We start from the raw sequence: 27,799 nt of genomic DNA on the forward strand, positions 1-27,799 counted from the left end.
ACATACTCGCCCGCGGTCGGAGTGACACATTTCTCTCTGGCCACCACCATGCAGTGAGATTAGGTTGTAATGTGGTGGCGTGTGGTCTCCAAAGCAGAGAAGGGATTGGTGGGGCCGGGGCCATTCTCTCTCTCGCTCTCTTTAGGCGGGCCATGTGCCATGCTGTCTCATCCGGCTGAAATGGAAACAGCTGATTTCAGATCAGTTAACACGATTGAGTGAGAACCACTTCAGACTTTTGAGATGCACGCCTACAACCCAGACTGCCATCTATCCCTTCTGATATAATGGTTTTCAATGTGCATTATGGTGACTGCTACATCTGGCCTAGGGAAGTCCATTACAGATTGCTGATAGGGAAGAGGTATGTTGATACAGCAGGGGTAATGAGGCTTGGAGCATGTGATGGGTTCGAAGGGATAGCCTTGCATCATTGGCTGATGAGTTGATACCTGTCACGGGGGTGTTATGTGCACCCACCCTCACGTTGCAGGGGCAGCCCCGTGGGGGGTGGCATCACACTCACCCCTGACTGTCCAAACAAGAACACTCCATCCAAAACCAAAGATCTAATGGCCCACGGGTCTGGCTGGCCTGCTCACGGGGACAAGAGGCGTGTATGTCAGTATCGGTGTCGATAACGTGAGCCCTGCTGTGTGTGTGATTAGGTGTCTGCTGTTCTAATAAAGGAAAGCGCTGCGTCTGTCGCTGCCTCATATCACTACCAGGAGTCACTGTACAGACGTCTTTCTGTTGACTGTCTTACAGGACAGGTGGAGGGAACACCGCCTCTGGATCAACTGGACAAGATTGGATCTGAACAAGTGTCAATCTCAAGTGTGTGTGTGTGCACTGAACTGCTGTGTGTGTGTTAGAATGCATATGTAAGAAAGTGTGTGCACTCTTGATGTGTGTCTTTAGCTGAGAGTGCGGGTGGAAATGCTGAAGCGACTCTTCAGGGAGTACCAGATCAAGAATGGAGCTATATCCAGGGAGTACCAGATCAAGAATGGAGCTATATCCAGGGACTACCAGATCAAGAATGGAGCTATATCCAGGGAGTACCAGATCAAGAATGGAGCTATATCCAGGGACTACCAGATCAAGAATGGATCTATATCCAGGGAGTACCAGATCAAGAATGGAACTATATCCAGGGAGTACCAGATCAAGAATGGATCTATATCCAGGGAGTACCAGATCAAGAATGGAACTATATCCAGGGAGTACCAGATCAAGAATGGATCTATATCCAGGGAGTACCAGTACCAAATCAATGTGCAGAGGTACGAGGTATTTGAGGTAGATACAGTTGACGTTTACATACACCTTAGCCAAATACATTTAAACTCAGTTTACACAATTCCTGACATTTAATCCTAGTAAAAATTCCCTGTCTTTGGTCAGTTAGGATCACCACTTATTTTAAGAATGTGAAATGTCAGAATAACAGTAGAGAGAATGATTTCTTTTGATTTTCCAATGATGTCAAGCAAAGAGGCACTGAGTTTGAAGGTAGGCCTTGAAATACATCCACAGGTACATCTCCAATTGACTCAAATGATGTCAATTCGCCTATCAGAAGCTTCTAAAGCCATTACATCATTTTCTGGAATTTTCCAAGCTGTTTAAAGGCACAGTCAACTTAGTGTATGTAAACTTCTGACCCACTGGAATTGTGATACAGTGAATTATAAGTGAAATAATCTGTCTGTAAACAATTGTTGGAAAAATTACTTGTGTCATGCACAAAGTAGATGTCCTAACCGACTTGCCAAAACTATAGTTTGGTAACAAGAAATGTGTGGAGTGGGTGAAAAACTAGTTTTAATGACTCCAACCTAAGTGTATGTAAACTTCCAACCTCAACTGTATGTACATGAAGGCGGGGTAAAGTGACGGCATCAGAATAGATGTAAAAGTGTGTAAAATAAAGAACAGTAGTAGCAGCAAATGACGTGTAAAAGTGTGTGTAATGTGTATGTATGTGTTTTTGTGTTGTGTTGGTCTGCATGGCTGTGCTTGTGAGTGTATGTGTGGGAGTGTCAATGTAATGTGTGTGAGTTAGTGTGTGCATATGATTTGTATACAGTATATAATCTAGTGAGTGTGCGTAGGGTCAGTGCAAGATAGTCATTGCAGATAGTTTGGGTACCATTCTTATGGCTTACGGGTAGAAGCTGTCTCAAAGCCTATTGGTCCAAGAGCCAATGCTCCAGTACCATTTGCCGGACGGTAGCAGAGTGAACAGTCTATGGCTTGGGTGGCTGGAGTCTTTGGCATTTTTTCAGTTCTTCCTCTGACACCGCCTGATATAGAGGTCCTGGATGGCAGGGAGCTCGGCCCCAGTGATATACTGGACTGACCGCACCACTCTTTTCCTGAGGCTGTTATGTGGGCGCCAAGGAACTTGAAGCTCTCGACCTGCTCCACTACAGCCCTGTCAATGTGGATGGGGGCATGCTCTCCCCTCTTTCTCCTGTAGTCCAGTCAATCAACTAAAGAAAACATGTACATTGTGTTTAAGATATGTGCAAAGAGATACTACACAGAGTTTGGAATATTATCTTTAAAGTATTGTGCATGAAACATTGACTCTTGGGGATGTCCTAAAACAGTGTGGTTATCCTTATAGGGGATGTCCTAAAACAGTGTGGTTATCCTTATAGGGGATGTCCTAAAACAGTGTGGTTTTACCCTTATACGAAATGTCCTAAAACAGTGTGGTTTTACCCTTATAGGGGATGTCCTTATAGGGGATGTCCTAAAACAATAAAAAGTGAACAGTAAATATTACACTAACATCTCTCTCTCTCTACCCCTCTCAATCTCTCCCTGATATTCTCTCTCTCTCTCTCTCTCTCTCTCTCTCTCTCTCTCTCTCTCTAATTCTCTCTCCCTGAGTCTCTCTCTACCCCCCCTCTCTCTCTCTCTCTCACACACACTCTCTCCCTGAGTCTCTCTTTACCCCTCTCACTCTCTCCCTGATTCTCTCTCTCTCTCTCTCTCTCTCTCTCTCTCTCTCTCTCTCTCTCCCTGAGTCACTCTCTACCCTCTCTCTCTCTCTCTCTCTCCCTCTCTCTCGCTCTCTCTCCCTCTCTCTCCTTCCCTCTCTCTCTCACTTCTCTTTCCCTCTCTCCTGCTCTCCCCTCCCTAAAGTCATTAGAAAGTGTCTTCCTCGTTCATTCTAAGCTGTTCTATACCTCCTCTTTTCCTTCCGTTCAGTGTTGTTACTGATGGACACAGTGATTGACTGTTAATCTTCTAGTTGAGGTACATAGATGCCCTTACAACTCCCACATCAGGTTGGTTCTGATGTGAGTGTTTCTTGGATACCACGTGTATGTATTTCATAAATATATTTTTTAAATGGGTAGGATTGAACCCTGAGCTAGTTTCTCTCTGGCTTTGTGCGTATTGAGTCCTTTGGCATGGTGAGTATGTGTGTGGAATAGTAGTGAATGTGTTATCAGTGTATTGAGTGGAGTGTACAGTGTATGACTCCACACACAGGGTCACACAGTGACACAAGACAAACACAGGCTGACAGATGGAGAGTGATAGGCTCTCAGTAATAGATGCATCACCAGTGTCACGCCCTGACCTTAGAGATACTTTTTATTTCTCTATTTGGTTAGGTCAGGGTGTGATTTGGGTGGGCATTCTAGTTTGTCTATTTCTTTGTTGGCCGGGTATGGTTCCCAATCAGAGGCAGCTGTCTATCGTTGTCTCTGATTGGGGATCATACTTAGGCAGCCCTTTTTCCCACCTGCAGTTGTCGGATCTTGTCTTTGTATAGTTGCTGTTTAGCGCTACAGAGCTTTACGTTCGTTTTGTAAAATGTACACCTACCAGGATGCACATTGGTCTCCTTCTATCAACGAGCGTAACACTCAGACTCTTTTTCACGCTGTCTCTCTCTTTCCATCTCTAGAGAGAGATACTGTGATGATGACACTCTTTTCTCCCTGTGGTTGATTATTCATTCTTTCATTCCGTGTCTTATCTTTCGATCTCTCAATCTATCGTACTGTCTGTCTCTCACCCTCTGTCTCCCCCTCTCATTTTTGTCATCACTCCCCAGGTTCCTGTTTTTTTGCCTGTCCTGCCTGTTTGTTCGTCCCAGATTGATATCGTTGTGTTGTTAATGTTTAGTGTTGACCTGGTATTACAGTCACATATAATACTGTAGGACAGGGAGAGAACAGTCCCATTAAAGAATGCCCAAGAAAGCAGACACAGAACAGGTACAGTATGCAACAGGATTATATATTTATCTTAAGCTGTTAAAAGCTGTTAAATGTATCTTTTAAGGGGTTATACAGTGAGCTCCAGAAGTATTGGGACAGTGACACATGTTTTGTTGTTTTGGCTGAAATGATACAATTACTAGGAGGTTAAAGTACAGACTGTCAGCTTTAATATGAGGGTGTTTTCATCCATATCCGGTGAACAGTGTAAAAAGAACATAACTTTTTGTACATCGTCCCCCGTTTTAGGGGTCCAAAAGTATGTGTACTTACTGTATGTTCATGTGATCAATACAGTATCATGTCTATTGCTTCCTCAAGAGAGGGAACATTCAAGTCAACTTGCCCTGGCAAGACATCAGTGTTCTACTTGTTTTTAATCTAAATTAATTATAGATCCACTGTTAGTACAGCTATTACAGTGTAAGTGTCAGAATGAAGACAATTGAGTAAATGCTTGTTGCATGGCAGTTCATAAGCCTCTGGATATAATACAGCGCTGTTTTGAATAGGAGTGAACAGATAGTAGAGATAGTTAGCTCACTTGCAGTAACATTTGCAATAGGACTTTCAAAACATCAAAATAACTTTTAAGAGGTGTGTTCAAGAACAGTTGGCAACATTAGATGTGTTTAACACCAGCCTCACTATAGCCTGTAATTCCATCACTCTATTAGGGTATAGGGAAGGGTCACTATGGGGAATGAGTCGAGAGGTTTAACCAAGGGGAAACATTGCACAAGGCAGTTCAGCGTTATTGTTGTTGACCGTTTATTGTTTACAAAAAATGAATCACTCAAAGTAGCCTAGACATTGCCACTAGAAACAGATTACAAACACAGGTGAGGTGGGTAAACAGTGAAACACAAATCACTAGTGTCACAAGTTAATGCTTTTTCTCTGCATAAATACACAAAGCCGTTTTTAAATGAACAACAGTTGCACCTGTATTATCCAGGGTTCCGGTTAATTCCACAAATTACAATCTAATTCCAGGTCAGCCTTTGAATTCCAATTTAATTTGTTCCAATTTAATAGCTTAGCTATACTGGAAATCTAGAAATACAAGTTGAAATTATTTCAAACAAATCATGCTGTCAATTGTTGTACACTAACTGGGAAATGTACAAACATTGAATTCATATTCAATTCTAAAGATTAAATGTTTTTACAATTTCAATTAAATTCTAATTCCAACAGTCCAAACGAAGAAGATTGAAGATTGTTGAAATACGAATTGAATTCAGTGTAAATTCTCCTATCAAATCAAATTGGATTTGACCACAACCCTGGTATCATCTGACAGTCAGTAGGCCTCCTGGTTGGTTGGTTGCATCAGCTTTCCTCTCCTGTGAGAACCTGATACAGGACTGTCTGGCACCAATTATTTAGTTCTTCCACTGATTTAGACTCATACGTTGCAACTTAGTGGTTGTCTTGAAGCACAGGTCCAGGGCCAGGTGTGTTTTATAGCCTGTGTAGGTTAATTAGCAGTGGGGTGGTGAAAGCTGATCCTAGAGCAGCTTCTAAGTGTATCAACCTTCCTGGTTCTGGTTGTCTGTCTGTCTGTCTGTCTGTCTGTCTGTCTGTCTGTCTGTCTGCCTGCGTGCGTGTGTGTGCACGCGCGTGCGTGTTGTAAGTCGCTCTGGATGAGAGCGTCTGCTAAATGACTTAAATGTAAATGAGGAAGGTGTGGCATGTTCAGTCTTCCTGGGATCTCTTCCTCTGGCAACCTGGCTCCTGTCCAGCCCAGTTTCCACTCAGGGAGGGGTTTTTCCGATATCTTGGCCCGTTTTGTCTATTTCTGGCCTGCGGCAGGGTATTCAGGTTGGTGTGTATCCCTTACAGATACACCGCACATTCCCTCTCTACCTCGTTATCTCCAGCTATCCCACTGTGCCGGATCCAGTTTTCTCCACCGCTCCGTTTTATGATCCCCCTTTTAATTTCCTCTGATTCTAGGGAGACTCTTGGTAATGAAGAGAACTAGAAGGCTTTCTGGGTAATGAAGTCTGCTCTGTCCAGGAAACTGCAAGGGTTTCTGGGTAATACTATATAGTCTTTGCTCTATCTCTGGTAAGATCTATTGATCTTGGTAATTATAGGTAGTATCCTGCTCTGTCCAGGTCCATGGGACAGCTGGGTAATATAATGTAGATTCAACATTGCTTCCTGGGTAATGTAGTCTTTCCTCTGTCCAGCTCTACGGGGCGTACAGGGAACAACTGGGTAGCTTTGCCAGGCGGGAAGCCACACGGCTGCTGACAGAGAGACAATGGAGGAAACAGACAGGAGAAAACAACATGGTCAACGCCAGACGGGGGCGTGGCCAACGACATCACAACACCGTCACCATGGAGTCATATCTCAGCCACACCTCCTCCACAAAGAAGCCCCGCCCCTACTCCAAATGCAAAGGTGAGAGACAAGGACTAGTTCTTGCTACATCACTGTAAATAACCCCCTGTAAAAGTTATTTTGAGGCCTAAACACATACAGTAATATAACTTATTGTGTTGGTCCAGACTGTGTGGCTCGTATACAGCGGTACATCGTGACCAAGCTGGGGGAGGACTGGATCTTCCTGGTGCTGCTGGGCCTCACCATGACCCTGGTCAGCTGGAGCATGGACTACACCAGTGCCAAGAGCTTACAAGGTACATGACTACAGTCCCCGTAATCCACTGTGGCTGTAGCAGGCCAGGTACCCTCACTAGATGGCCATACAACATTACATTACATTACATTTAAGTCATTTAGCAGACGCTCTTATCCAGAGCGACTTACAAGTTTACAAGACAGGATAAAAACTGATGATCAATATCATGAGCTATTTGACATCAATTTAGGCCTACTACCCAATTCCAAGTCAACCCCCTGTCCCTAACCCCTAGGTAATTCAAATAAAGTCAAATAAAATGTTATTAGTGAGATGCGCCGAATTAAACAGGTGTAGACTTTACAGTGTAATGCTAACTTACGAGCCCATTCCCAACAATACAGAGTTAAGAAGTAAGACACATATTTGCTGAATAAAAAAGGAAATAATAAGACAATGAGAACAATAGCGAGGCCAAATACAAGGAGTTCCAGTGCCAAGTCAATGTGCAGGGCTACCAGCTAGTTGAGGTCATCAAGGTAATACTGTATGAACAGGTAGGTAGGGGTAAAAGTCACTAGGCAATCAGGATATATAATAAACAGTAGCAGCAGTGTATGTGAAGAGTGTGAAAGTGCATCTATGTGTGAGTGTGTGTGTGTGTGGTGTCAATATGTTTGTATGTGTGAGCTTATGTAGAGTGTGTGTGTGTGTGTGTGTTGGAGTGTCAGTGTAGTATGTGTGAGTGTGTGGGTAGAGTCTAGTGAGTGTACATTTAGCCAGTGCAAGAGTCAATGTAAAAACACTGTAAATAAATAATAAAGGGGGTCAATGTAAATAGTCTGGGAAGCCATTTGATTAACTGTTCAGCAGTCATGTCTTTCAGGTTAGAAGCTGTTCAGGAGCCTTTTGGTCCCAGACTTGGCGCTCCGGTACCGCTTGCAGTGTGGTAGCAGAGAGAACAGTCAATGACTAGGTGGCTCGAGTCTTTGACAATTTTTGGGGCCTTCCTCTGACACCGTCTGGTATAGAGGTTCTGGATGGCAGGGAGTTCGTCACCAGTAATGTACTATGCCGTATGCATTACCCTCTGTAGTGCCTTGCGGTCAGATGCTGAGCAGTTGTCATACCAAGTGGCGATGCAGCCAGTCAAGATGCTCTCAATGGAGCAGCTGTAGAACTTTTTGAGGATCTGAGGGCCCATGCCAAATCTTTTCAGTCTCCTGAGGGGGAAGAGGCGTTGTCGTGCCCTCTTCATGACTGTGTAGGTGCATTTGAACCATGATAGGTCCTTAGTGATTTGGATACTGAGGAACTTGAAGCTCTTGACCTGCTCCACCACAGACCTGTTGATGTGAATGGGTGCATGTTCTGCCCTCTGTTTCCTGTAGTCCACGATAAGGTCCTTCGTCTTGCCCACATTGAGGGAGAGGTTGTTCTGCCAGGTCTCTGACCTCCTCCCTTAGGCTGTCTCATCGTCGTCAGTGATCAGGCCTACCACCGTTGTGTTGTCGGCAAACTTAATGAGGGTGTTGTAGTCATGCGTGGTCACTCAGTCGTGGGTGAGCAGGGAGTACAGGAGGGGACTGAACACACACCCCTGAGGGGCCCCCATGTTGAGGGTCAGCATGGCGGATGTGTTGTTGCCTACCCTCACCACCTGGGGGTGGCCCATCTAGTAGGCTTGCGTCACTGGGCAGCTCTCGGCAGGGTTTCCCTTTGTAATCCGTGATAGTTTGCAAGCCCTGCCACATCCGACGAGCGTCAGAGCCAGTGTAGTAGGATTCGATCTTAGTCCTGTATTGCCTGTTTGATGGTTCGTCGGAGGACGTAGTGGCATTTCTTCTAAGCATCTGGATTAGTGTCCCGCTCCTTGAAAGCAGTAGCTCTAGCCTTTAGCTCAGTGAGGATGTTGCCTGTTATCCATGGCTTCTGGTTGGGATAAGTACGTGGGGATGATGTTGAAATGTATAGATGTATAGATGTTGACCTTCCCTGCTCTACGCTCTTCCCTGATCTACAGTCGTGGCCAAAAGTTTTGAGAATGACACAAATATTAATTTTCACAAAGTCTGCTGCCTCAGTTTGTATGATGGCAATTTGCATATACTCCAGAATGTTATGAAGAGTGATCAGATGAATTGCAATTAATTGCAAAGTCCCTCTTTGCCATGTAAATGAACTGAATCCCCCAAAAACATTTCCACTGCATTTCAGCCCTGCCACAAAAGGACCAGCTGACATCATGTCAGTGATTCTCTCGTTAACACAGGTGTGAGTGTTGACGAGGACAAGGCTGGAGATCACTCTGTAATGCTGATTGAGTTCGAATAACAGACTGGAAGCTTCAAAAGGAGGGTGGTGCTTGGAATCATTGTTCTTCCTCTGTCAATCATGGTTACCTGCAAGGAAACACGTGCCGTCATCATTGCTTTTCACAAAAAGAGCTTCACAGGCAAGGATATTGCTGCCAGTAAGATTGCACCTAAATCAACCATTTATCAGATCATCAAGAACTTCAAGGAGAGTTGTAACGGTTTTCTTCCTGGGATGAAGGAGAGGACCAACACGCAGCGCGGCTAGTGTTCAACATGATTTAATAAAGAATATAAGAGAACACTACAATCAACAAAACAAGAAAATGTGAAAACCGAAAGCAGTCCTATCTGGTGCAGAACACAAAGACAGAAGACAACCACCCACAATCCCCAACACAAAACAAGCCACCTATGTATGATTCTCAATCAGGGACAACGATTGACAGCTGCCTCTGATTGAGAACCATATTAGGCTGAACACAGAAACAGACAAACTAGACACACAACATAGAATGCCCACCCAACTCACATCCTGACCAACACTAAACAAGCAAAACACACAAGAACTATGGTCAGGACGTGACAAGAGTGTTTCAATTGTTGTGAAGAAGGCTTCAGGGCGCCCAAGAAAGTCCAGTAAGCGCCAGGACCGTCTCCTAAAGTTGATTCAGCTGCGGGATCGGGGCACCACCAGTACAGAGCTTGCTCAGGAATGGCAGCAGGTGGGTGTGAGTGCATCTGCACGCACAGTGAGGCGAAGACTTTTGGAGGATGGCCTGGTGTCAAGAAGGGCAGCAAAGAAGCCACTTCTCTCCAGGAAAAACATCAGGGACAGACTGATATTCTGCAAAAGGTACAGGGAATGGACTGCTGAGGACTGGGGTAAAGCCATTTTCTCTGATGAATCCCCTTTTCGATTGTTTGTGGCATCCGGGAAAAAGCTTGTCCGGAGAAGACAAGGTGAGAGCTACCATCAGTCCTGTGTCATGCCAGTAAAGTAAAGCATCCTGAGACCATTCATGTGTGGGGTTGCTTCTCAGCCAAGGGAGTGGGCTCACTCACAATTTTGCCTAAGAACACAGCACTGAATAAAGAATGGTACCAACACATCCTCAGAGAGCAACTTCTCCCAACCATCCAGGAACAGTTTGGTGACAAACAATGCCTTTTCCAGCATGATGGAGCACCTTGCCATAAGGCAAAAGCGATAACTAAGTGGCTCGGGGAACAAAACATCGATATTTTGGGTCCATGGCCAGGAAACTCCCCAGACCTTAATCCCATTGAGATCTTGTGGTCAATCCTCGAGAGGCGGGTAGACAAACAAAACCCCACAAATTCTGACATACTTCAAGCATTGATTATGCAAGAATGGGCTGCCATCAGTCAGGATGTGGCCCAGAAGTTAATTGAAAAAGAAGGGTCAACACTGCAAATATGGACTCTTTGCATCAACTTCATGTAATTGTCAATAAATGCCTTTGACACTTATGAAATGCTTGTAAGTATACTTCAGTATTCCATAGTAACATCTGACAAAAATATCTAAAGACACTGAAGCAGCAAACTTTGTGGAAATTAATATTTGTGTCATTCTCAAAACTTTTGGCCACGACTGTACACCTTTCCCTGCTCTTCCCTGCTCTACACTCTTCCCTGCTCTACACTCTTCCCTGCTCTTCCCTGCTTTACACTCTTCCCTGCTCTTCCCTGCTCTACACTCTTCCCTGCTCTTCCCTGCTCTACACTCTTCCCTGCTCTTCCCTGCTCTACACTCTTCCCTGCTCTTCCCTGCTCTACACTCTTCCCTGCTCTTCCCTGCTGTACACTCTTCCCTGCTCTACACTCTTCCCTGCTCTTCCCTGCTGTACACTCTTCCCTGCTCTACACTCTTCCCTGCTCTTCCCTGCTGTACACTCTTCTCTGCTCTACACTCTTCCTTGCTCTTCCCTGCTCTACGCTCTTCCCTGCTCTACACTCTTCCCTGCTGTACACTCTTCTCTGCTCAACACTCTTCCTTGCTCTTCCCTGCTCTACGCTCTTCCCTGCTCTACAATCTTCCCTGCTGTACACTCTTCTCTGCTCTACACTCTTCCTTGCTCTTCCCTGCTCTACACTCTTCCCTCCTCTTCCCTGCTCTACACTCTTCCTTGCTCTTCCCTGCTCTACGCTCTTCCCTCCTCTTCCCTGCTCTACAGTCTTCCCTGCTCTATGCTCTTCCCTGCTCTACAGTCTTCCCTGCTGTACAATCTTCCCTCCTCTTCCCTGCTGTACACTCTTCCCTGCTCTTCCCTGCTGTACACTCTTCTCTGCTCTACACTCTTCCTTGCTCTTCCCTGCTCTACGCTCTTCCCTGCGCTACACTCTTCCCTGCTGTACACTCTTCCCTGCTCTACACTCTTCCCTGCTCTTCCCTGCTGTACACTCTTCCCTGCTCTACACTCTTCCCTGCTCTTCCCTGCTGTACACTCTTCCCTGCTCTACACTCTTCCCTGCTGTACACTCTTCTCTGCTCTACACTCTTCCTTGATCTTCCCTGCTCTACGCTCTTCCCTGCTCTACACTCTTCCCTGCTGTACACTCTTCTCTGCTCTACACTCTTCCTTGCTCTTCCCTGCTCTACGCTCTACCCTGCTCTACACTCTTCCCTGCTGTACACTCTTTTCTGCTCTACACTCTTCCTTGCTCTTCCCTGCTCTACACTCTTCCCTCCTCTTCCCTGCTCTACACTCTTCCTTGCTCTTCCCTGCTCTACGATCTTCCCTCCTCTTCCCTGCTCTACAGTCTTCCCTGCTCTACAGTCTTCCCTGCTGTACACTATTCCCTCCTCTTCCCTGCTCTACACTCTTCCCTCCTCTTCCCTGCTCTACACTCGTCCCTCCTCTTCCCTGCTCTACACTCTTCCCTCCTCTTCCCTGCTCTACACTCTTCCCTCCTCTTCCCTGCTCTACACTCTTCCCTCCTCTTCCCTGCTCTACACTCTTCCCTCCTCTTCCCTGCTCTACACTCTTCCCTCCTCTTCCCTGCTGTACACTCTTCCCTGCTCTTCCCTGCTCTACACTCTTCCCTCCTCTTCCCTGCTCTACACTCTTCCCTCCTCTTCCCTGCTGTACACTCTTCCCTGCTCTTCCCTGCTCTACACTCTTCCCTCCTCTTCCCTGCTGTACACTCTTCCCTGCTCTTCCCTGCTCTACACTCTTCCCTGCTCTTCCCTGCTCTACACTCTTCCCTCCCCTTCCCTGCTCTACACTCTTCCCTCCCCATCCCTGCTGTACACTCTTCCCTCCTCTTCCCTGCTCTACACTCTTCCCTCCTCTTCCCTGCTGTACACTCTTCCCTCCTCTTCCCTGCTGTACACTCTTCCCTGCTCTTCCCTGCTCTACACTCTTCCCTCCCCATCCCTGCTGTACACTCTTCCCTCCTCTTCCCTGCTGTACACTCTTCCCTCCTCTTCCCTGCTGTACACTCTTCCCTGCTCTTCCCTGCTCTACACTCTTCCCTCCTCTTCCCTGCTGTACACTCTTCCCTCCTCTTCCCTGCTGTACACTCTTCCCTCCTCTTCCCTGCTGTACACTCTTCCCTCCTCTTCCCTGCTGTACACTCTTCCCTCCTCTTCCCTGCTGTACACTCTTCCCTCCTCTTCCCTGCTGTACACTCTTCCCTCCTCTTCCCTGCTCTACACTCTTCCCTCCTCTTCCCTGCTCTACACTCTTCCCTCCTCTTCCCTGCTCTACACTCTTCCCTTCTCTTCCCTGCTCTACACTCTTCCCTCCCCATCCCTGATGTACACTCTTCCCTCCTCTTCCCTGCTCTACACTCTTCCCTCCTCTTCCCTGCTGTACACTCTTCCCTCCTCTTCCCTGCTGTACACTCTTCCCTGCTCTTCCCTGCTCTACACTCTTCCCTCCTCTTCCCTGCTGTACACTCTTCCCTCCTCTTCCCTGCTGTACACTCTTCCCTCCTCTTCCCTGCTGTACACTCTTCCCTGCTCTTCCCTGCTCTACACTCTTCCCTCCTCTTCCCTGCTGTACACTCTTCCCTCCTCTTCCCTGCTGTACACTCTTCCCTCCTCTTCCCTGCTGTACACTCTTCCCTCCTCTTCCCTGCTGTACACTCTTCCCTCCTCTTCCCTGCTGTACACTCTTCCCTCCTCTTCCCTGCTCTACACTCTTCCCTCCTCTTCCCTGCTCTACACTCTTCCCTCCTCTTCCCTGCTCTACACTCTTCCCTCCTCTTCCCTGCTGTACACTCTTCCCTCCTCTTCCCTGCTGTACACTCTTCCCTCCTCTTCCCTGCTGTACACTCTTCCCTCCTCTTCCCTGCTGTACACTCTTCCCTCCTCTTCCCTGCTGTACACTCTTCCCTCCTCTTCCCTGCTGTACACTCTTCCCTCCTCTTCCCTGCTCTACACTCTTCCCTCCTCTTCCCTGCTGTACACTCTTCCCTCCTCTTCCCTGCTGTACACTCTTCCCTGCTCTTCCCTGCTCTACACTCTTCCCTCCTCTTCCCTGCTGTACACTCTTCCCTGCTCTTCCCTGCTGTACACTCTTCCCTCCTCTTCCCTGCTGTACACTCTTCCCTCCTCTTCCCTGCTCTACACTCTTCCCTCCTCTTCCCTGCTCTACACTCTTCCCTCCTCTTCCCTGCTCTACACTCTTCCCTCCTCTTCCCTGCTGTACACTCTTCCCTGCTCTTCCCTGCTCTACACTCTTCCCTCCTCTTCCCTGCTGTACACTCTTCCCTGCTCTTCCCTGCTCTACACTCTTCCCTCCTCTTCCCTGCTCTACACTCTTCCCTCCTCTTCCCTGCTCTACACTCTTCCCTCCTCTCCCCTGCTGTACACTCTTCCCTGCTCTTCCCTGCTCTACACTCTTCCCTCCTCTTCCCTGCTGTACACTCTTCCCTGCTCTTCCCTGCTGTACACTCTTCCCTCCTCTTCCCTGCTGTACACTCTTCCCTCCTCTTCCCTGCTCTACACTCTTCCCTCCTCTTCCCTGCTCTACACTCTTCCCTCCTCTTCCCTGCTCTACAGTCTTCCCTGCTGTACACTCTTCCCTCCTCTTCCCTGCTCTACACTCTTCCCTCCTCTTCCCTGCTCTACACTCGTCCCTCCTCTTCCCTGCTCTACACTCTTCCCTCCTCTTCCCTGCTCTACACTCTTCCCTCCTCTTCCCTGCTGTACACTCTTCCCTCCTCTTCCCTGCTCTACACTCTTCCCTCCTCTTCCCTGCTCTACACTCGTCCCTCCTCTTCCCTGCTCTACACTCTTCCCTCCTCTTCCCTGCTCTACACTCGTCCCTCCTCTTCCCTGCTCTACACTCTTCCCTCCTCTTCCCTGCTTTACACTCTTCCCTCCTCTTCCCTGCTCTACACTCTTCCCTCCTCTTCCCTGCTCTACACTCTTCCCTCCTCTTCCCTGCTCTACACTCTTCCCTCCTCTTCCCTGCTCTACAGTCTTCCCTGCTGTACACTCTTCCCTCCTCTTCCCTGCTCTACACTCTTCCCTCCTCTTCCCTGCTCTACACTCGTCCCTCCTCTTCCCTGCTCTACACTCTTCCCTCCTCTTCCCTGCTCTACACTCTTCCCTCCTCTTCCCTGCTGTACACTCTTCCCTCCTCTTCCCTGCTCTACACTCTTCCCTCCTCTTCCCTGCTCTACACTCGTCCCTCCTCTTCCCTGCTCTACACTCTTCCCTCCTCTTCCCTGCTCTACACTCGTCCCTCCTCTTCCCTGCTCTACACTCTTCCCTCCTCTTCCCTGCTCTACACTCTTCCCTCCTCTTCCCTGCTCTACACTCTTCCCTCCTCTTCCCTGCTCTACAGTCTTCCCTGCTGTACACTCTTCCCTCCTCTTCCCTGCTCTACACTTGTCCCTCCTCTTCCCTGCTCTACACTCTTCCCTCCTCTTCCCTGCTCTACACTCTTCCCTCCTCTTCCCTGCTCTACAGTCTTCCCTGCTGTACACTCTTCCCTCCTCTTCCCTGCTCTACACTCGTCCCTCCTCTTCCCTGCTCTACACTCTTCCCTCCTCTTCCCTGCTCTACACTCTTCCCTCCTCTTCCCTGCTGTACACTCTTCCCTCCTCTTCCCTGCTGTACACTCTTCCCTCCTCTTCCCTGCTCTACACTCTTCCCTCCTCTTCCCTGCTCTACACTCTTCCCTCCTCTTCCCTGCTCTACAGTCTTCCCTGCTGTACACTCTTCCCTCCTCTTCCCTGCTCTACACTCTTCCCTCCTCTTCCCTGCTCTACACTCGTCCCTCCTCTTCCCTGCTCTACACTCTTCCCTCCTCTTCCCTGCTCTACACTCTTCCCTCCTCTTCCCTGCTCTACACTCTTCCCTCCTCTTCCCTGCTCTACAGTCTTCCCTGCTGTACACTCTTCCCTCCTCTTCCCTGCTCTACACTCGTCCCTCCTCTTCCCTGCTCTACACTCTTCCCTCCGCTTCCCTGCTCTACACTCTTCCCTCCTCTTCCCTGCTCTACAGTCTTCCCTGCTGTACACTCTTCCCTCCTCTTCCCTGCTCTACACTCGTCCCTCCTCTTCCCTGCTCTACACTCTTCCCTCCTCTTCCCTGCTCTACACTCTTCCCTCCTCTTCCCTGCTGTACACTCTTCCCTCCTCTTCCCTGCTGTACACTCTTCCCTCCTCTTCCCTGCTCTACACTCTTCCCTCCTCTTCCCTGCTCTACACTCTTCCCTCCTCTTCCCTGCTCTACAGTCTTCCCTGCTGTACACTCTTCCCTCCTCTTCCCTGCTCTACACTCTTCCCTCCTCTTCCCTGCTCTACACTCGTCCCTCCTCTTCCCTGCTCTACACTCTTCCCTCCTCTTCCCTGCTCTACACTCGTCCCTCCTCTTCCCTGCTCTACACTCTTCCCTCCTCTTCCCTGCTCTACACTCTTCCCTCCTCTTCCCTGCTCTACACTCTTCCCTCCTCTTCCCTGCTCTACACTCGTCCCTCCTCTTCCCTGCTCTACACTCTTCCCTCCTCTTCCCTGCTCTACACTCTTCCCTCCTCTTCCCTGCTCTACAGTCTTCCCTGCTGTACACTCTTCCCTCCTCTTCCCTGCTCTACACTCGTCCCTCCTCTTCCCTGCTCTACACTCTTCCCTCCTCTTCCCTGCTCTACACTCTTCCCTCCTCTTCCCTGCTCTACACTCGTCCCTCCTCTTCCCTGCTCTACACTCTTCCCTGCTCTTCCCTGCTCTACACTCTTCCCTCCTCTTCCCTGCTCTACACTCTTCCCTGCTCTTCCCTGCTCTACACTCTTCCCTGCTCTATACACAGAAAAAAGGGTTCCAAAAGGGTTCTTTGTCTGTCCCCATAGAGAACCCTTTTTGGTTCCAAGTAGAATCCTTTTTGGTTTCAAGTATAACTCTTTTGGTTCCATATAGAACCCTGTGTGGGAAGGGTGCTACTCTACCTGGACTCAAAAAGGGATCTTCAAAGGGTTCTCCTATGGGGACAGCTGAAGAACTGTTTTAGGTTCTAGATATAACTTTTTTTTCTAAGCGTGTAACACACTGCTCCACTCTCCCCTTTTCTTCTTCTTCCTCTTCCTCCTCCTCCTCTCTCCCCTCTTCCTCCTCCTCCTCTTCCTCCTCTCTCCCCTCTCCCAGCGTATAAGTGGATGCACGGGGAGCTGAGGGGGAATGTCCTGATCCAGTACCTAGCCTGGGTCGTCTATCCCATGGTCCTCGTCATGTTCGCCTCCCTCTTCTGCAACATAGTCGCCCCTCAGGCCATAGGTAGGTACTGAGCATAGTGTTGCTCTCCTTATCTCCATCTCTTTCTCCCACCCGGTTGCCCAAAAGTACATAAGTGGGATATAACTGCGCTGTTTCCAGGATCTACCTATCGTTCACTCTTTTTCTTCAACATTCTCTCTGTTGTTCTGTCTCATGTAGGTTCTGGTATTCCTGAGCTGAAGACCATTCTGCGAGGGGTGGTGTTGAAGGAGTATCTAACTCTTAAAGCCTTTGTGGCCAAAGTCATCGGGCTGACCGCCGGCCTGGGCAGTGGCATGCCCGCGGGGAAAGAGGTGGACCTATTCCTCTCCTCCTCCAATTATTAGTATTATCTCTCTCCCTCTCTGACTTCCTCTCTTGCTCTCTTTCTCTCTCCCCCATCCTTCCCTCCCTCCCTCCCTTTCTCCCTCGCTCTCTCTCTCGCTCTTTCTCTTTTGCTCTCTCGCGCTCTCTCTCTGACCTCTTTCTCTCGCTCTCTCTGACCTCTTTCTCTCTCTCTCGCTCGCTCTCTCTTTCTCTCTGACCTCTTTCTCTCATTTCCTCTCTCTCCTTCTCTTTCTCTCTCCCCCGTCCTTCCCTCCCTCGATCCCTTCTCCTTCTCTCTCTCTCTCTCTCTCTCTCTCGCTCTTTCTCGCTTGCTCTCTCTCTCTCTAACTCTCTCTGACCTCTCTCTCTCTCTCTGACCTCTTTCGCTCTCTATCTCCCTGACCTCTCTCTCTCTCTGACCTCTTTCTCTAACTCTCTCTCTGACCTCTCTCTCTCTCTCTGACCTCTTTCGCTCTCTATCTCCCTGACCTCTCTCTCTCTCTGACCTCTTTCTCTAACTCTCTCTCTGACCTCTCGCTCTATCTCTCTCTGACCTCTTTCTCTAACTCACTCTGACCTCTTTCTCTAACTCACTCTCTGACCTCTGACCTCTTTCTCTAACTCTCTCTTTGACCTCTCTCTCTCTCTCTGACCTCTTTCTCTAACTCACTCTGACCTCTTTCTCTAACTCACTCTCTGACCTCTGACCTCTTTCTCTAACTCTCTCTCTGACCTCTCTCTCTCTCTCTGACCTCTTTCGCTCTCTATCTCCCTGACCTCTCTCTCTCTCTGACCTCTTTCTCTAACTCTCTCTCTGACCTCTCTCTCTCTCTCTGACCTCTTTCTCTATCTCTCTCTGACCTCTTTCTCTAACTCTCTCTCTGACCTCTTTCTCTAACTCTCTCTCTGACCTCTCTCTCTATCTCTCTCTGACCTCTTTCTCTAACTCACTCTGACCTCTTTCTCTAACTCACTCTCTGACCTCTGACCTCTTTCTCTAACTCTCTCTTTGACCTCTCTCTCTCTCTCTGACCTCTTTCTCTAACTCACTCTCTGACCTCTCTCTCTATCTCTCTCTGACCTCTTTCTCTAACTCTCTCTCTGACCTCTTTCTCTAACTCACTCTGACCTCTTTCTCTAACTCACTCTCTGACCTCTGACCTCTTTCTCTAACTCTCTCTCTGACCTCTCTCTCTCTCTCTGACCTCTTTCTCTAACTCTCTCTCTGACCTCTCTCTCTATCTCACTCTGACCTCTTTCTCTAACTCACTCTCTGACCTCTTTCTCTAACTCTCTCTCTGACCTCTCTCTCTATCTCACTCTGACCTCTTTCTCTAACTCTCTCTTTGACCTCTGACCTCTTTCTCTAACTCTCTCTTTGACCTCTGACCTCTTTCTCTAACTCTCTCTTTGACCTCTCTCTCTCTGACCTCTGACCTTTCTCTAACTCTCTTTGACCTCTCTCTCTCTGACCTCTGACCTTTCTCTAACTCTCTCTTTGACCTCTCTCTCTCTGACCTCTGACCTCTCTCTAACTCTCTTTCTGTATCTATTCTCTCACCCTCTTTTTATCTCTCTGCTTCTTCCTCTTCCTCTCTTTCCTTACTTTCCTCCCTTACTGTATCTGCCCTCCCCCTCTCCTTCTTTCTCTCTCCTTCTCTCCCAGTGAGCAGTATAATAAATCATCTTCTGTCGTGTTTTCTCCCCCACCCCTTGTGGGACAAAAACAATTTACTCAACTCCTCGACAAATGTACTCAGCTCCTCAACATTTTCCCTTTATGGAGGCTGGTCAACTGTCAAACATAGCAATTATAACATGATTAATCTTTGCTGATACAATGTGACCCAGTTGAGAATTCAAGTCAGAGCAAATTGTCCATGTCTATGCAGATCATGTGTATGGTGGGTCTACCTCTGTGCTCTTTGTCTCTGTGAGTAGCAGGAGATTTTCCCAACCACTGATACAAGGTCTGATATTTTCTCATCCCCCTAATGGTTAAGAATTAGGATTAAGGGTAATCTGATCCTAGATCTGTGGGGACTGGAGAAGGGCAACTTCTACCTCAAGTGTGTAACTGACTTTGTCCTCCTCCCTCCCGTGCTTCCTAGGGTCCCTTCGTCCACATTGCCAGTATCTGTGCTGCTGTGCTGAGTAAAATCATGTCCATCTTCTCTGGAGTGTATGAGGTAAGCCGAAGCCCTGACCAAAACAAACTGTAACTCCCAGCAACCCCCACTCTGACTAGCATGACCTTTGACCTGAGTAATAACAGTAATATGGAATGTGGCTGTGAGGCTGTCATGTCTGACCTCTTAATTGTGTCTTTTTTAAGTCTCACAACTCTTGTTCTTGTTGCTGTTATGACTGTCTCTCTCTCTTGCTCTCTCTCTCCCCTGTCTCTCGTTCTCTCTCTCCCCTCTCTCTCGCTCTCTCTCCCCCCTCTCACTCTCTTTCTCGCTCCCCTCTCTCTCTTTCTCTCTCTTCTCTCTGTCTCTCACCCTCTCTGTGTCTCTCTGTCTCCTTTTCTCCCTCCTTCCCTCGTGTCTTTGTTTAGGCTCAGCAGTCTCTCACACATTGTCTGTGTATTAATAGTGTGATGGTTATGTCTGGCATGTGTATTAACACTGACCTCCCGTGACTGTCTCGGTCTCCCCCTCCCCTCGCTCTTCCCTAACTCCCTTCCCACATCTCCTCCCCATCCCTGCCTCCCATGTTCTCTCCTTCCTCTCCTCTCCTACTCCCTCTCCCCTCTATCTTTCCCCCCTTGTTGATCCCCTCACCCTCCACCCACCCACCACCTCTCGTTTGTTCCGTGGACCCCAGCCCCCAGAGTAGTGCCCATAACCAGGACCTGCTGGTATGTGCGTGTGCCGTGGGAGTGGCCACCTGCTTCGCTGCCCCCGTGGGAGGCAAGTCCCGCCTACATATCCCTACATGCACCTCTAGAGACCTGGGGGTTATGGAGCAGTGGGGTGCAATGCATAGACTGTTACAGATAGAATTACTTACACCTAGCAATATTCATTATTCATTACACAGTTATTTCCATTCTATACAATACATTTCTATCTGCAATGGCTTGAGCATTTTGTCCTATTGACTAGACAGCATGTTCTGTCCGTCTGGTCTCTCTATTTTTGTAACGCCTCTCGTGGGTTGAAGAAGGAGACCAAGGTGCAGCGTGGTAGGCGTTCATGATTTTTAATAAAACTGAACACCGCAACAAAATAACAAAGTAGAAAACGAAAGCGAACAGTTCTGTCAGGCAACAAAACAGCTAAACAGAAAATAACTCCCCACAAAACACAAACGGATAATCACAACTTATATATGATCCCCAATCAGAGACAATGATAGACAGCTGCCTCTGATGGGGAACCACACATGGCAAAAACAACAAAGAAATAGAAAACATAGAATCTCCCACCTGAGTCACACCCTGACCTAACCAAACATAGAGAATAAATAAGGATCTCTAAGGTCAGGGCGTGACAATTTTGATGATTTGCTCAGGGCTTGTGTGACTCTCTGGTGAGCTTGGTTGGTTTGGCGGTTCTCTGCTGTGCTGTTCTATATTTTCTACCTCTGTTCCTCCTCTCTCCTCCCTCTCTTCTCTGTGTCAGTAGAACCCCTGTAGTTACACAGACATTCTGACAGTGGGCTGTGCCGTGGGGGTGGGCTGCTGTTTCGGCACTCCTCTAGGAGGTACTGTATCACTCCCTAACCACTACACTATGACCTCTCTGCTGTACTTCACTACACCTCGTTCTATACCACTATCACTCCTTCACCACACCTCGTTCTATACCACTATCACTCCTTCACCACACCTCGTTCTATACCACGATCACTCCTTCACCACACCTCGTTCTATACCACTATCACTCCTTCACCACACCTCGTTCTATACCACTATCACTCCTTCACCACACCTCTTTCTATACCACTATCACTCCTTCACTACACCTCTTTCTATACCACTATCACTCCTTCACCACACCTCGTTCTATACCACTATCACTCCTTCACCACACCTCTTTCTATACCACTATCACTCCTTCACTACACCTCTTTATACCACTATCACTCCTTCGCCACACCTCTTTCTATACCACTATCACTCCTTCACTACACCTCTTTCTATACCACTATCACTCCTTCACCACACCTCGTTCTATACCACTATCACTCCTTCACTACACCTCTTTCTATACCACTATCACTCCTTCACTACACCTCTTTCTATACCACTATCACTCCTTCACTACACCACTTTCTATACCACTATCACTCCTTCACTACACCACTTTCTAAACCACTATCACTCCTTCACTACACCTCTTTCTATACCACTATCACTCCTTCACTACACCTCTTTCTATACCACTATCACTCCTTCACCACACCTCTTTCTATACCACTATCACTCCTTCACCACACCTCTTTCTATACCACTATCACTCCTTCACTACACCTCTTTCTATACCACTATCACTCCTTCACCACACCTCTTTCTATACCACTATCACTCCTTCACTACACCTCTTTCTATACCACTATCACTCCTTCACTACACCTCTTTCTATACCACTATCACTCCTTCACCACACCTCTTTCTATACCACTATCACTCCTTCACTACACCTCTTTCTATACCACTATCACTCCTTCACCACACCTCTTTCTATACCACTATCACTCCTTCACCACACCTCTTTCTATACCACTATCACTCCTTCACCACACCTCTTTCTATACCACTATCACTCCTTCACCACACCTCTTTCTATACCACTATCACTCCTTCACCGCACCTCTTTCTATACCACTATCACTCCTTCACCACACCTCTTTCTATACCACTATCACTCCTTCACCACATCTCTTTCTATACCACTATCACTCCTTCACCGCACCTCTTTCTATACCACTATCACTCCTTCACCGCACCTCTTTCTATACCACTATCACTCCTTCACCGCACCTCTTTCTATACCACTATCACTCCTTCACCGCACCTCTTTCTATACCACTATCACTCCTTCACCGCACCTCTTTCTATACCACTATCACTACTTCACTACACCTCTTTCTATACCACTATCACTACTTCACTACACCTCTTTCTATACCACTATCAGTCCTTCACTACACCTCTTTCTATACCACTATCACTCCTTCACTACACCTCTTTCTATACCACTATCACTCCTTCACTACGCCTCTTTCTATACCACTATCACTCCTTCATTACACCTCATTCTATACCACTATCACTCCTTCACTACACCTCTTTCTATACCACTATCACTCCTTCACTACACCTCTTTCTATACCACTATCACTCCTTCACTACGCCTCTTTCTATACCACTATCACTCCTTCACTACAGCTCATTCTATACCACTATCACTCCTTCACTACACCTCTTTCTATACCACTATCACTCCTTCACTACACCTCTTTCTATACCACTATCACTCCTTCACTACGCCTCTTTCTATACCACTATCACTCCTTCACTACACCTCTTTCCTCTTTCTACACCTCTTTCTCTCTCTCCCTCTAACCCCATCTATCTCTCTCTACATCCCTTTCTTTCCCTCTAACCCCCTCTATCTCTCTCTACATCCCCCTCTCTCTCTCCCTCTAACCCCCTCTATCTCTCTCTACATCCCCCTCTCTCTCTCCCTCTAACCCCCTCTATCTCTCTCTACGTCCCTCTCTGTCCCTCTAACCCTCTCTATCTCTCTCTACATCCCTCTCTCTCTCCCTCTAACCCTCTCTATCTCTCTCTACATCCCTCTCTCTCCTTCTAACCCTCTCTATCTCTCTCTACATCCCCCTCTCTCTCTCTCTCTCTCCCTCTAACCTCCTCTATCTCTCTCTACATCCCCCTCTCTCTCTCCCTCTAACCCCCTCTATCTCTCTCTACATCCCTCTCTGTCCCTCTAACCCTCTCTATCTCTCTCTACATCCCCCCCCCTCTCTCTCAATTCAATTCAATTCAATTCAAGGGGCTTTATTGGCATGGGAAACATGTGTTAACATTGCCAAAGCAAGTGAGGTAGATATTATACAAAAGTGAAATAAACAATACAAATTAACAGTAAACATTACACATACAGAAGTTTCAAAACAATAAAGACATTACAAATGTTATATTATATATATACAGTGTTGTAACAATGTACAAATGGTTAAAGCACACAAGTTAAAATAAATAAGCATAAATATGGGTTGTATTTACAATGGTGTTTGTTCTTCACTGGTTAGCCTTTTCTTGTGGCAACAGGTCACAAATCTTGCTGCTGTGATGGCACACTGTGGAATTTCTCCCAGTAGATATGGGAGTTTATCAAAATTGGATTTGTTTTCAAATTCTTTGTGGATCTGTGTAATCTGAGGGAAATATGTCTCTCTAATATGGTCATACATTGGGCAGGAGGTTAGGAAGTGCAGCTCAGTTTCCACCTCATTTTGTGGGCAGTGTGCTAACCCCCTCTATCTCTCTCTACATCCCCCTCTCTCTCCCTCTAACCCCCTCTATCTCTCTATACATCCCCCTCTCTCTCTCTCCCTCTAACCCCCTCTATCTCTCTCTACATCCCCCTCTCTCTCTCCCTCTAACCCCCTCTATCTCTCTCTACATCCCCCTCTCTCTCTCTCTCTCTCCCTCTAACCCCCTCTATCTCTCTCTACATCCCCCTCTCTCTCCCTCTAACCCCCTCTATCTCTCTCTACATCCCCCCTCTCTCTCTCTCCCTCTAACCCCCTCTATCTCTCTCTACATCCCCCTCTCTTTCTCTCTCCCTCTAACCCCCTCTATCTCTCTCTACATCCCCCTCTCTCTCTCCCTCTAACCCCCTCTATCTCTCTCTACATCCCCCTCTCTCTCTCCCTCTAACCCCCTCTATCTTTCTCTACATCCCCCTCTCTCTCTCCCTCTAACCCCCTCTATCTCTCTCTACATCCCCCTCTCTCTCTCCCTCTAACCCCCTCTATCTCTCTCTACATCCCTCTCTGTCCCTCTAACCCTCTCTATCTCTCTCTACATCCCTCTCTCTCTCCCTCTAACCCTCTCTATCTCTCTCTACATCCCTCTCTCTCCTTCTAACCCTCTCTATCTCTCTCTACATCCCCCTCTCTCTCTCCCTCTAACCCCCTCTATCTCTCTCTACATCCCCCTCTCTCTTTCTCTCCCTCTAACCCCCTCTATCTCTCTCTACATCCCTCTCTCTCTCCCTCTAACCCCCTCTATCTCTCTCTACATCCCCCTCTCTCTCCCTCTAACCCCCTCTATCTCTCTCTACATCCCCCTCTCTCTCTCTCCCTCTAACCCCCTCTATCTCTCTCTACATCCCCCTCTCTCTCTCCCTCTAACCCCCTCTATCTCTCTCTACATCCCCCTCTCTCTCTCTCTCTCTCCCTCTAACCCCCTCTATCTCTCTCTACATCCCCCTCTCTCTCTCCCTCTAACCCCCTCTATCTCTCTCTACATCCCCCCTCTCTCTCTCTCCCTCTAACCCCCTCTATCTCTCTCTACATCCCCCTCTCTTTCTCTCTCCCTCTAACCCCCTCTATCTCTCTCTACATCCCCCTCTCTTTCTCCCTCTAACCCCCTCTATCTCTCTCTACATCCCCCTCTCTCTCTCCCTCTAACCCCCTCTATCTCTCTCTACATCCCCCTCTCTCTCTCCCTCTAACCCCCTCTATCTCTCTCTACATCCCCCTCTCTCTCTCTCTCTAACCCCCTCTATCTCTCTCTACATCCCCCTCTCTCTCTCCCTCTAACCCCCTCTATCTCTCTCTACATCCCCCTCTCTCTCTTCCTCTAACCCCCTCTATCTCTCTCTACATCCCCTTCTCTCTCTCCCTCTAACCCCCTCTATCTCTCTCTACATCCCCCTCTCTCTCTCTCTCCCTCTAACCCCCTCTATCTCTCTCTACATCCCCCTCTCTCTCTCTCTCCCTCTAACCCCCTCTATCTCTCTCTACATCCCCCTCTCTCTCTCTCTCCCTCTAACCCCCTCTATCTCTCTCTACATCCCCCTCTCTCTCTCTCTCCCTCTAACCCCCTCTATCTCTCTCTACATCCCCCTCTGTCCCTCTAACCCCCCACTGCTCTCCCCTTCCTGTAACAGTAATCTACAGTGCCCAGATAGCCTCAGCATAGAATGGAAACACTCAGCTAAAATCATTAAAGCTTGTCTCTACTCTTCAAATATTGTATTTTATAATCTCCATTCATCTTGCCTACAGTCATGTCTCTGATTCACTCTGATGTTTATTTTGCTCTCATGCTGAGTATTTAGTTATTCTGTGTGTATGTGTGTGTGCTCATGTGTAACTCTGTGTTGTCTGTTCACACTGCTATGCTTTATCTTGGCCAGGTCGCAGTTGTAAATGAGAACTTGTTCTCAACTAGCCTACCTGGTTAAATAAAGGTGAAATAAAATAAAATAATAAATACAAATTCTGCTCACTTAAACTCAAATCTATCTCCATCCATCCATCCATCCATCCATCCATCCATCCATCCATCCATCCATCCATCCATCCATCCATCCATCCATCCATCCATCCATCCATCCATCCTTCCTTCCTTCCTTCCTTCCTTCCTTCCTTCCTTCCTTCCTTCCTTCCTTCCTTCCTTCCTTCCTTCCTTCCTTCCTTCCTTCCTTCCCTCCCTCCCTCCCTCCCTCCCTCCCTCCCTCCCTCCCTCCCTCCCTCCCTCCCTCTCTCTCTCTCTCTCTCTCGCTCTCTCTCGCTCTCTCTCTCTCTTGTCCTTCCCCTCATCTTCTCTCCTTTCCAGGGGTGCAGTTCAGTATTGAGGTCACGTCTACCTACTTTGCTGAGGGTATTTCGCTGCCACCTTCAGTGCCTTCATATTCAGGGTGCTGTCTGTGTGGAACAAAGATGCAGGTAAGCCATGGAGGCAGCATCGCATCACACACATATTTCCTCTCCAGAACAACTGAATCCCACTGTACACCTTTTCTCTCATGGTGATGTCATATGTTTATTCATGCCAGGTGTTTTAGAATAGGATCAGCTTTCACTCTCTCGCTATCCCTGTCACAGTCACCATTACAGCTCTTTTCCGGACCAACTTCCGGATGAATTTTCCCTTTGACCTGCAGGAGCTCCCAGCCTTCGCTATCATTGGGTGAGAGCACTTAGTAAACATTCTACACACCCCTTTTTGACCCAACAGTCTTCAACTGAACTGCACCCACTTTGTGATGGTGTGGGGATCAATGGGTTTGTGTGTGTGTGTCTTCCTGACTCCCTGTTGTAGAATCTCCTGTGGGTTCCTGACTCCCTGTTGTAGGATATCCTGTGAGTTCCTGACTCTCTGTCCCCTGTCTGTGTGTTGTAGGATATCCTGTGGGTTCCTGACTCTCTGTCCCCTGTCTGTGTGTTGTAGGATATCCTGTGGGTTCCTGACTCCCTGTTTCCTGTCTGTCTGTTGTAGGATATCCTGTGGGTTCCTGACTCTCTGGCCCCTGTCTGTGTGTTGTAGGATATCCTGTGGGTTCCTGACTCTCTGTCCCCTGTCTGCCTGTTGTAGGATATCCTGTGGGTTCCTGACTCCCTGTTTCCTGTGGGTTCCTGACTCCCTGTCTCCTGTGGGTTCCTGACTCCCTGTCCCCTGCCTGTTGTAGAATCTCCTGTGGGTTCCTGACTCTCTGTCCCCTGTCTGTCTGTTGTAGAATCTCCTGTGGGTTTCTGGGGGCCTTCTTTGTCTACCTGAACAGACAGGTGGTTCTAGTGATGAGGAGACAGACGGCTCTCACACGCTTTCTGACCAAGCAGTGAGACATCACGCACGCACACACGCACGCACGCACTCGCATACATACACACAAGTACACAGTACACACATATAGTACACACACACAGTACATACACACAGTACACACACACTGTTACACTCACTCAAATGTCTTCACAATTGTAATGCTTAGCAGACACTATTACCCAGATCCCTGACACTTTCCACATTCCATTCCAGATGAGTTTCATTTGGGTAGCCTCTTCTTACAAAGTAATCTGTTACAGGACATTGACCCAGACAAGCAGGGCTTAACAGCCAGCCATTCACTCAGTTAGACACATTCACTTAGCCATTGACTCACCAGTCAAGGTACATTGAGCTCACACATTAGGAAGGGCAGAGCAGTAGAGGTGTCCTGCCAAGAACTCAACAGCCTGACAGCCAGACAATGAACTGGGATGAGATTCCTGCCAATTTACGTTATTACCCTAAAATGCTTCACATTTAAGTAATGGCATTGTGGTTTGTTATAACGGTTGAGTATCCCAGTTGTTTAATAATAGTGTGTGTGTGTGTTGTGTGTGTATCTTTGTGTTTGTGCGCATGCGTGTGTGTGTTTAGTCGGTTAATCTACCCAGGTGCAGTGACGTTTGTCATCGCCACCCTGACTTTTCCTCCTGGATTCGGCCAGTAAATGGCTGGAGAGGTCAGAGAGCATTATTGAGCTTATAAGCAAAGGTTTTTTATAAACAAAGGTTTCTTCCTGGGGAGTTTTTCCGAGCCACCGTGCTTCACA

General features: G+C 47.8%; 1 pseudogene; it reads left to right on the forward strand.

Moving 5' to 3' along the window:
• The first annotated feature begins 287 nt into the window (after positions 1-287).
• Positions 288-27,727, forward strand: LOC139567163 (chloride channel protein 1-like; annotated as a pseudogene).
• The last annotated feature ends 72 nt before the right edge of the window (positions 27,728-27,799 follow it).

Source organism: Salvelinus alpinus, unplaced genomic scaffold (assembly GCF_045679555.1).
Source record: "Salvelinus alpinus unplaced genomic scaffold, SLU_Salpinus.1 scaffold_59, whole genome shotgun sequence".
In the NCBI taxonomy this organism is placed as follows: domain Eukaryota; kingdom Metazoa; phylum Chordata; class Actinopteri; order Salmoniformes; family Salmonidae; genus Salvelinus; species Salvelinus alpinus.